We start from the raw sequence: 10,215 nt of genomic DNA, 5'->3' as shown, positions 1-10,215 counted from the left end.
CAGCAAATCACTCATTCAAATGACACAAAGGTCAAGCTGGAACAACTTCACCAAAGCAGATATGAGCCTTCAGCCTTACTTATGGAAGGCATCAAATAGGCTGTAGAAGAAACTTTTGGCCCCTCATTATCTATAAGCTCTTATCAGCCAGGCTCAACTTCCACAAATCTTCAGATTCACTCTCTTCAAGGTCAAGTCTCCACTTCGCAAGCTTCAAATGATCAACTCACAGCTCAAGTGCAAGCTCTCACTACAATGGTGAAGAGTCAACAGGCAGAAATTCAAGCCATGGTGGACTCCTACAAGCACCTACAAATGCAAAATTCAGTTGCTTTGGGAGCCATCATGGGTAAACTTAATATTCTATTGCCTGCACTTCCTGAAGCTGTGAGGCCTGAAATTCCTACTCCCCTTCTCATGCCTGCCAACAAGATTAAGGGGGAGATAAAGGCTAGGCTAGAAAGATCAAGATCATCTACTTAAAATGTCCAAGGTGCTGAAAAGAGCTTAGTTCAAGAAGTAGATATTGGTTGGAGAGGCTCATTAGGGCTGCTGAAGGACCAAGTCTGAGCAGGGAATTTGATGAATTGCTCAAGGCTCTAAGGGCTTCTCTCAACAATAATCTTTTAACCTACAAAAAGGCCTTGGACATGACAATAAATTCATTAAGGGTGAATTTGGTGACTAAAGACAATTTTCAGGAGAAGAGGATAGTGGTCAATATAAATGACTCTGGGGTAGATAGGTGTATGCATGTGTCCCTCAATTATCTTATCTCAAGGAGGGCATCTGAGTTGGATATTCTGATAAACAAAGTCAACGTTGTGATCCATGAAGACACTCTATTGCTAGCTGAACTGAAAAATGCTCAAGTGGCTGCTTTTCCAGAAGCATGCCTACAGCTAAGTAAGGTCATACATTTGTCCTACCACCAAACACTTCAAACACTTCCAAATCCCTAAACAATGTGTCATGGCCAACAAGAAGCTAATCATGACTTTGGAAATTGCGTTACAGGTGAAGAAGAATAAGTCTTTTGAAGATGAATAGATGATTAAGCTATTGGGGAGATATCTAAGGGATGTTGTAGCCAACTTGCCCAAAACTCAAATCAACAAGGATAATTTGGATGATGATGAGCAGAAGAAAGATGATCAAAAACCTTCTGGCTCAAATCCAAGTCAATCCAGTAAGGTAGTTGGAAGCAAGGGTGGAGAGAAGAAGGAGGATGAGAAGAAGGATGGTAAAAGTTAGAGGATAGGAGAAAGAAGGAGCAAACAAAGACATGATGGCTCAGAACCACAACAAACCCTAAAAATCCAAACACAACTAGCTCAACCTTCAGCTCAACCTTCAGAGTCAACATTCTCAAACATCAAACCACCTCAAACCTCTAAGCCTAAATTCCTATACAAGCAAACTGCTAACTCTTTTCTAAAAATTCCAATCACTACAAGCCAAACATCTCTAAAGAAAATCACAGTCCTACCTTCTGTCAAACCATCACACAGAACTCATTTCAAGTATGTTGGGAGAAAACCTAAGAAAGTTAAGCCTACTGAAAAAGTTGAAGTTACTGAAAGGGCCATCAAGAATTGTTTCAAGCAGAATGATTTTCTACCCTTAAACTGGTGCAGTTCAGATGAGGACTATTTTCAACAACTAGCTGAGGAAATAGTTAGAGTCTGGGTTGTTACTTTAAAGGAAGTAAGAATTTACTTTCAAGATGGGTCCTTCACATTTCTAGGCAGCAATTTGATGGATACTCTCTCTCCAACAAAAATCAAGAGAGTGATAAGTTTATTGAAATATAAGGATACTGCTACAAGAGCATGGAGATCAGTTCTAGCTGATGGTTGATTGCAAGGGAGGAAAGAAGAGCAAGGGGTATAGCAGAGCATGAGGAGAAAATGAGAAAGTATGATGAAGAGATTGAAATGTGCATCAAAAGATCAGAAGAACTTAAAGCTAAAGGGATGAGCAGAATTTCTAAAGATGGAAGATTTCTAAATGTAAAAGCTGGCTCATTTTCAAAATTCAGAATTAAAATGTTAGATGGTTATCCAAAGTAAGACAGACTCAAGCTGATAGAAGCTCTAACAGGGACTCCAATTATAGAGGAACTTGAAATTTTTGTATATTTAAAAGACCTCATTAGAGAAGAATCAAAAGTTCCAGTCTTTGTCTGATGCTTGTAAATACTCAAACTCAAAATCATCTAATGTACAATTGTTGTAATTGTGTTAATTTTTATTTTAGTCTTATTTTCCATTATAATTTGGGGTTAGTCTTGTTAACAGCTATGAATTTGTGTTAAGCAATCTTCTCACAGATTGGGGGAGATTGTTGTGCAAGACATGCCTGTACAATAACAAGACTATATTAAATTGACAATCCTAATTAAGTTGTATTGTAATCTTAGTTTGCATTTTGTACTTGTATCATTTAAAGTCTGTAAAAATGTCAAAAGAGCAGACTGGGGTCTTTTTCTTTAAACAGTATCAAGCCTAAGAATCCTATCCGGAAGAAGATCAAGAAGATCATGCCTTACTAGAATTATGAAGAAGCTTGGAGTTGAATAAATCTGTTTTGGGAAAAATGTTCTAAGTCAAGATCTTTACAAGTCACAGATTTAGTGTTATAGAGAAGTCATTCGAGAACTCCAGAATGACTTATAGAGAACTCTAGGAAAGCTACTAGAGAACTCAGAGATATCGACAAGTCATTTCTTCACTAGCGAACTCAGAGTTATCGACAAGTCAACATTTATTAGAGAACTCTGAGTTATCGATAAGTCAAATTTCACTAGAGTACTCAGAGATATCGATAAGCCAAAATTGACTAGAGAACTCTGAGTTATCGATAAGTCAAATTTCACTAGAGTACTCAGAGATATCGATAAGCCAAAATTGACTAGTGAACTCCGAGTTATCGACAAGTCAATCAGTCACTAGAGACTCAGAGATATCGATAAGTCAAAGTGAAGATATGAAGATTGGAGATCTTGATTAGCCAAATTCTCTTATAGAGCACTCAGAGACCTCTACAAGTCAAATCAACTATGGAGTATTAGAGATCTCAATAAGTCATTATACTTATCGAGATGTCAAGATCTCTATATGCCTAACTGGAGATCTCGAGGTAAAATCTCAAAGTACAAATTGCAGACCAGTTCAATATCCAAGATTAACAATCCACAAACAATCCAACCAGTTGGATTGACAAGTCTACAAAAATCAGCTTAAAGAGTGTGCAAGATCAAGGGGGAAGATTAACTGACAAAGGAAGATCAAAGTTAACACCGTATGCAAAGATATGCCAAGCCAGAAATGGAAGATATACTTTTCCTTAAATAGAATGTCTTATTATACACTGTGTAAACCAGCAGTTAATTGAGATATAAAGTTAACACTAGTCCTTTGTTAGTTGTAACAATTTAGATAAGAAAATATTGTATTTCTCTCAAGATTGAAGCTAAGCTCTTTATCAACGAAGAGCCTAGAAATTTTGTAGCAAAACATTTTTAATTTTAATATAAAATTAAGTGAGGTTTGAAAGATCTGTGTTATTCATAGTTGCATGTTTAATTTCTGTTTTAACACAACTTAACAAGATTTGATTTACTTTGTTCAAACCATAAACACTTCAAGAAAAGCATAAAAACACAAAAACACATTCACCCCCTGTGTAATTCATTACCTAACAGGAACAAAGCAAGGTTGGTTGTAAAAGGCTACTCACAGGAGGAAGGAATTTATTATGATGAGACCTTTGCTCGAATTGCAAGACTTGAAGCAATAAGGATCTTTCTTGCATTTGTTGCACACTCCAATTTTAAGGTGTATCAAATGGATGTAAAGAGTGCATTTCTTAATGGTGAGTTGGAAGAAGAAGTTTATGTACAACAGCCACCTGGCTTTGAAGATCCAGAATTTCCAAATTTTGTATACAAGTTACTCAAGGCTCTCAATGGAATAAAACAAGCACCTAGAGCTAGGTATGACACACTATCAGAATTTTTGATTAAGCATGAATTCACTAGAGGTACAATTGACAAGACTCTCTTTTACAAAAAGCATGGTGATGATATAATCCTGGTTCAGATCTATGTGGATGATATTATCTGGTTCTACAAGTGAAAAGTTTTGCCAAAGATTCTCCAAGCTTATGCAGAGTGAATATAAATTGAGTATGATGGGGGAATTGAGTTAATTTCTTGGACTTCAAGTCAGTCAAAGAAGCGATGAATCTTCATTAGCCAAACTAAGTATGTCAAAGATTTATTGAAAAAGTTTGGTATGATTGATTGTTCACCTGCATTTACACATATGTCTATAGCTACAAAGTTGGATGAAGATAAAAAGGGCAAAAGTGTAGATATTTCAAGCTATAGAGGAATGATTGGATCTTTGTTGTACTTAAATGCAAGTAGACCAGACATCATGTTTGCTACATGTCTGTGTGTAAGATTTTAAGCCAATGCAGAGGAATCACGTTTGATGGATGTGACGAGGATTTTCAGATATTTGAAGGGGACTCCAAACTTGGGATTATGGTATCTTAAGGGAACTGGTTTTAAAGTTGTTGGATACACAGATGTAGATTTTGCTGGATGCAGGGTTGACAGAAAGAGCACTAGTGGGAGCTGCCGGTTTCTTGGACAAAGACTTGTATCATGGTATAGCAAGAAACAACAATCTGTGTTAACTTCCACAGCTGAGGCTGAATACATAGCTGCTGGAAGTTAATACGCTCAAGTGCTTTGGATTAGAAATCAGCTAATGGATTATGGCCTAATGTTACACAAAATTACAATTATGTGTGACAATACTAGTGCAAAATCTATTGTGGCTAATCCAGTTAATCATTCTAGAACAAAGCATATTGATGTAAGGTACCATTTTATTAGAGAACATACTGCTAATGGTACCATTGAGCTCATTTTTGTTCCAACAGAAAACAAGTTAGCTGACATTTTTACTAAACCTTTGGATGAAGCCACTTTCACTAGTCTTGTAGGTGAAATTGGAATGCTTAATTCTTCATCCTGAAGTCAAGAACTCAGTTATTGTTTTGCAGCAGATTAATTTCTAATAAATCAAAATTCATTTGATTAATTGGAAATTAACTGAAATCTGAATTATAAATATTTCATATTTCTCTGGATATTTATTTTTCATTTTATTTTCATTTATCCTGGAATTTTTCAATTCTAAGAAAACTGTCTTAATGTTGATTTGCATTTTCAATATGTAAAATTAGCACAAGGCAGAATCAAAGTAATCAGAAGTATATAGAGAACTGAGTTCTCGATAAGTCTAATTGACTTATCGACAAGTCATTTTATGACTTCTCGAGTGAGTTCTCGATAAGTCAATTTTCTGACTTCTCGAGGGACTTCTCGATAAGCTTTATTATGACTTACCGATAAGTCATTGTAGAGTTCTCTATAAGTATTAACTCATAGAGTTCTCTACAACCATAAATTTTAGATTTAAAAATAACTCAGAACTGAGATAATTTAATTTGATAAATTATTTTGGTAAAATTATTCTGATTTTATTTTGATTTATTCAAATAAAAATTGGAAACAATTCAGTCCATATTTCAATATGTATCTATTCTCTTAATATGACTTCTCGATAAGCATATTTCAAACATTTATTTTGAGTTCTCGACATACAGCTCTTTACGCCTTCGAGAACTCTAAGTGACCTAATTTTCAAATCTAAACTGATTTCTCTCTCATTTTTCTTACCCATTCCTTCTTACTCAACAACAATGGCACTCAACAATGTTAGAGCTGATATCCCCAAGAATGGAACTAACTACCTTGCTTTTACAGATGCTAATCAGGCCCCTGATTCTTTCAAGGGGTTTTTTAAGTTTTTGTCTGAATCATATCTTGCATGTGCTTTAACTGCTAACCCAATCATGTACCTGGATGTTCAGCATGAATTCTGGACAACTGTTGTGGTGAGGACAATTATGAATGACAAATTTGTATCTATGGTGGTGATTTGCTCAATTGGAGGTCAACAAATAGAGTTCAATGAGCTAGATCTGAATGTAGCTTTGGGTCTTCCAAATGAAAATATGGTGGAGGTGCCAACACAGGATAAACTAAATGATTTTATGGATTTCATAAACTATGGTGGAAGAATCAACCTAGCAAGTCTGAATAGAACAAACCTGAGGAAGCTGGTGTTCTCCATAGCTCACAACAGACACTTGAATTTTGGTCTATTGATCCTGGAAGAACTTGCCACCAGGCTCACAATGCCCCTAGTTGCAAGAGGTAAAGAAATTTTCTTTCCTAGGTTTATCATTTCTACTTTAAATCATTAAGTGTCAGACATTTATTTACTTGATAGTATAGATAGCGCAAAAATAGGCAATTGTAAGCAAGTGTCCAAAATTATATTTGGCACACTTACTACAAAGAACAAGGTAACTGTAAGTCTCAAAATCACTTCATTCATGATGGAGAGGTTTAATACTTACCCTTACCCCATGCCTGACATGAGATCAAATGTTGAATCTGGTACAACTATGGCTCCTACCACTGTGGAAGTACAAACACAGGACAATCAACAGGGGTCTTCCCAAGTTGAAACCACTCATTATGTACCACTAGAAGCTAGGAAACCAACCACTTCATCCTCTCAAAAGGGTGAAGTGAGTAAAAAGAAGAGAAAGCAGGCAAACCTGACAATCAAAAATGAGAGTGGTGAGGAAAAAACAGTACCTGAGTCACCCTTGGTCAAAAAGACAAAGAAGGCTAAACAATCTGAGCTGACAAATCAATCCACCTCTGCATCATCTCAAAAGAATGTAGTTGTAAAACATGGACAAAAACAGACACTAGGGGCATCCTCTCAATAGGGTGTCTCTATTGAAAAGAGCACTCTCCCTACTGTACCTTGTAATGAGTCTACACAATCACTTGAAGCAATTAAGGTGTATGGAAGGAGGAATAATGATGGCTTTTGGGTGGCATTTATGACACTTTATTACGCTCCGTAAAGCTTTGAATTGGTGTATTTGTACTCAAGTTGTTGGTGTTTTAATGTGTTTTCTAGTGTTTTTGTATTTTCAGGCATTCTTCAGGTAATCAGATGAATTAGCATGATTTTAGTGCTAATTGGGTGTTAGGATGGTGTTGGAATAAAAGCTCGTGGAAAACCGGCTCAAATCAGCAAGAAGAATAAAGAATTTAGAATTTTATTCAGGAGGACGGCGCGCCCGCGCTGAATTAGCGCGCACCCACGCTGAATTAGCGCGCGCCCGCGCCCAAAGAGCAGAAACTCAGCGCGCCCGTACTGGTCAAGCGCGCGGCCGCGCGAGGTCGGGGTAGCAGAATTCTGTTTCTACTTGGATTTTGAGAGTTTGAAGCCCTGGTCAATTCTACAGCATATATACATAAGTAAAGATGTTTTTCAATAAGGACACGTACCAAAGAACAGTTTAAGGCGTAAGAAGACCATTTTAGCATAATTCAACCAAGGCGAAAAGATCTAATTTATCTAGTAATTCTTTGTTTAAGTTGTAATATTGGATGCTAGTTTTCTTGTTCGTGATCCTATACTCTTATTTCGTACTTTGTTTATTAATTGTTTATAAAGATTACATTTATTATACCATGCTTTCATCGGAACCCACATGACGATGAGTCTGATCATGGGCTAATCGTTATCGTGGGGTTCTTGCAGATTTATTTATGGATTTCTTTAGTTGATTTATATCGATGCCTTAGTGTGTGGTGAATGTATGATACCCTAGTATTGGTTGTGCTTATTCGTCTTATGAGCGTCGCGAACTTATAAGATAGTGTGTTAATTCTTAATGAAGCGAAAGTGAATTTAAGGGTTTAGAACTTGCCATGCTAGCATAGGTTCACGTGTTATTATTATGCATGTTTTGTAGGTAATTTTAACCATCTTACTTGCCCTATGTAATCGCGATAGATAACTTGTGTATTAAACCGTTATGTTGTCAATTTCTATAGACATATAGGGTCTCAATATAGTTGGTGTATATTCAGCTTCTATCTCTTTTGTGGATGTCTGGTAGTATGGTATTCGTGCAACGAAAGTTGGCGTTTATCAGTTTCGTGTTATCTGATTAGTGTAATCACCATTACATGCTAAGGTTAAGAACGAAAAGGCTATTGAATGAAGTATTTAATGAAGTTAGAATCCCATGTTTGTTATATATATTAACTCAACCATTCTTATTCTCTTAGTAATAATTGTTAGCTTAAGTTTAGTTAAAAACAATCTCAATTTTTTAATCGTCTTAGCATTGAATAATAACCATACCATTGTTGCATAAATACATTGACTGAAATTACAAACTTGATTCTCTGTGGGAACGAACTAGAAGATATTCTATATTACTTGCGAACGCGTATACTTGGGTGAAAATTAGCGCATGTTTAGCAACTAACAAGTTTTTGGCACCGATGCTGGGATATTCGGTGTTAATTTTTAGTTTATGTGTTTGTCATCAGTGGTCGTTAAAGTTCATTGACTAAGACATTGTTACTTATTTATTTCCTTGTCTTATTTCAGGTACTCTAGCGAGCGTGTATGCATACGCGTTCGTGGGCTCGTAAGAGAACTCTGTATCAAGCCGAGGAAGAAGCTGTGGTGATTCGAAGGGAATTTTTTGAGGATGAAGAGAAGGTAGAAGAAAAAGAGAAAGTCGAGGAACCAGCTTTAGTAGTGACGGGAGATCAAGCAGAAATTCCTAAGGCTTTGATGGACTATTCCCAGCCTAAGATCAATGATATTCAGTCGAGCATAATCAGACCATCCATCTCGGCTAACACGTTTGAGATCAATTCAAGCACGATTCAGATGATACATAACTCATTTCAGTTTGGGGGTTCTCCTACAGAAAATCCCAACATGCACATCAGGGATTTCATCGAGATCTGCGACACTTTCAAGTTCAATGGTGTGACTGAAGATGCTATCAAGTTGCGACTCTTCCCATTCTCTCTGAGGGATAAAGCAAAGTGCTGGTTACTTTCTCTACCACCAGGGTCTATCACTACTTGGGAAGATCTTGCTCAAAAGTTTCTCACTAAATTCTTCCCTATGGCGAAGATTGCTGCAATCAGGAATGCTCTCACTCAGTTTGCACAACAAACTGGAGAATCTCGGTGTGAGGCTTGGGATCGATATAAGGAAATGCTAAGGAAGTGCCCACACCATGGCATGCTTAATTGGATGGTTATAAACTATTTGTACAATGGATTGAGGGCTACTTCTAGACCCATTCTCGATACAGCATCAGGAGGAGCCTTGTGCGCTAAGAGCTACAATAAAGCTTATGAATTGATTGAACTGATGGCTGCTAATGAATACTAGAATCCTTCTCAGAGGCTAACTCAGGTAAAGTAGCAGGAATTCTGGAGTTGGATGCAGCAACTGCTATAGCTGCCCAACTTAAGGCTTTGACGATGAAGGTGGACACTTGGGCTAATTATGGAGTTAATCAAATATCTAGTGTTTGTGAGCTTTGTGTTGGTGCCCATGAGACTGATCAGTGTGCTATTTCTAGTGAATCAGCTCAGTTCGTGAGCAACTTTCAGTGATCGCAACAACGTGTGCCAGCCACCTATCATTCTAACAACCGCAATCATCCTAATTTCAGCTGGAGCAACACTCAGAATGCGGTTAAACAGCCTTATCAGTAGTACCCAGCAAAGTAGTATAACCCTCCTGGTTTTCAGCAACCGCAATATGCACTAAGACATCAACTTCAGCTACAACAAGCTAATGAAAAATCTGAATTAGAGGAGTTGAAGCTTATGTGCAAAAGCCAAGCTGTCTCTATCAAGACCTTGGAAAATCAAATTGGACAAATTGCCAATGCCTTGTTAAATCATCAACCTGGTACACTACCTAGTTATACTGAAGTACCAGAAAAGAGGGAAGCTAAGGAGCAGGTGAAGGCAATCACTTTAAGTTCTGGGAAAGTTGCAAACCCCGAACAAACTCAAGTTTCGGAGGAAGAAGCTGGGGCTGAAGAAGTAGTAAAGCAGCAGGAAGCAGAAGTGGAACCAAGGAAGACTATTGTTCAGCACACTCCTCCTGAGGGTAATACAGGGGAGAAACAGATCTATCCTCCACCGCCTTTTCCTAAACGACTGTAGAAGAAAAAGATGGATAAGCAATTTGAGAAGTTTTTGGAGGTGTTCAAGAA

General features: G+C 37.2%; 1 non-coding gene across 1 annotated transcript; it reads right to left on the bottom strand.

The window, feature by feature from the left end:
• Window positions 1-9,119: 9,119 nt before the first annotated feature.
• On the bottom strand, window positions 9,120-9,226 carry LOC141682292 (small nucleolar RNA R71). The gene has a single exon (XR_012559693.1). It is a non-coding gene; the product is annotated as a small nucleolar RNA R71 (small nucleolar RNA).
• Between the last annotated feature and the right edge of the window lie 989 nt (window positions 9,227-10,215).

This window comes from Apium graveolens, chromosome 8, assembly GCF_009905375.1.
Source record: "Apium graveolens cultivar Ventura chromosome 8, ASM990537v1, whole genome shotgun sequence".
Taxonomy (NCBI): Eukaryota; Viridiplantae; Streptophyta; class Magnoliopsida; order Apiales; family Apiaceae; genus Apium; species Apium graveolens.
This window is presented reverse-complemented; position numbering and strand designations above follow the sequence as displayed.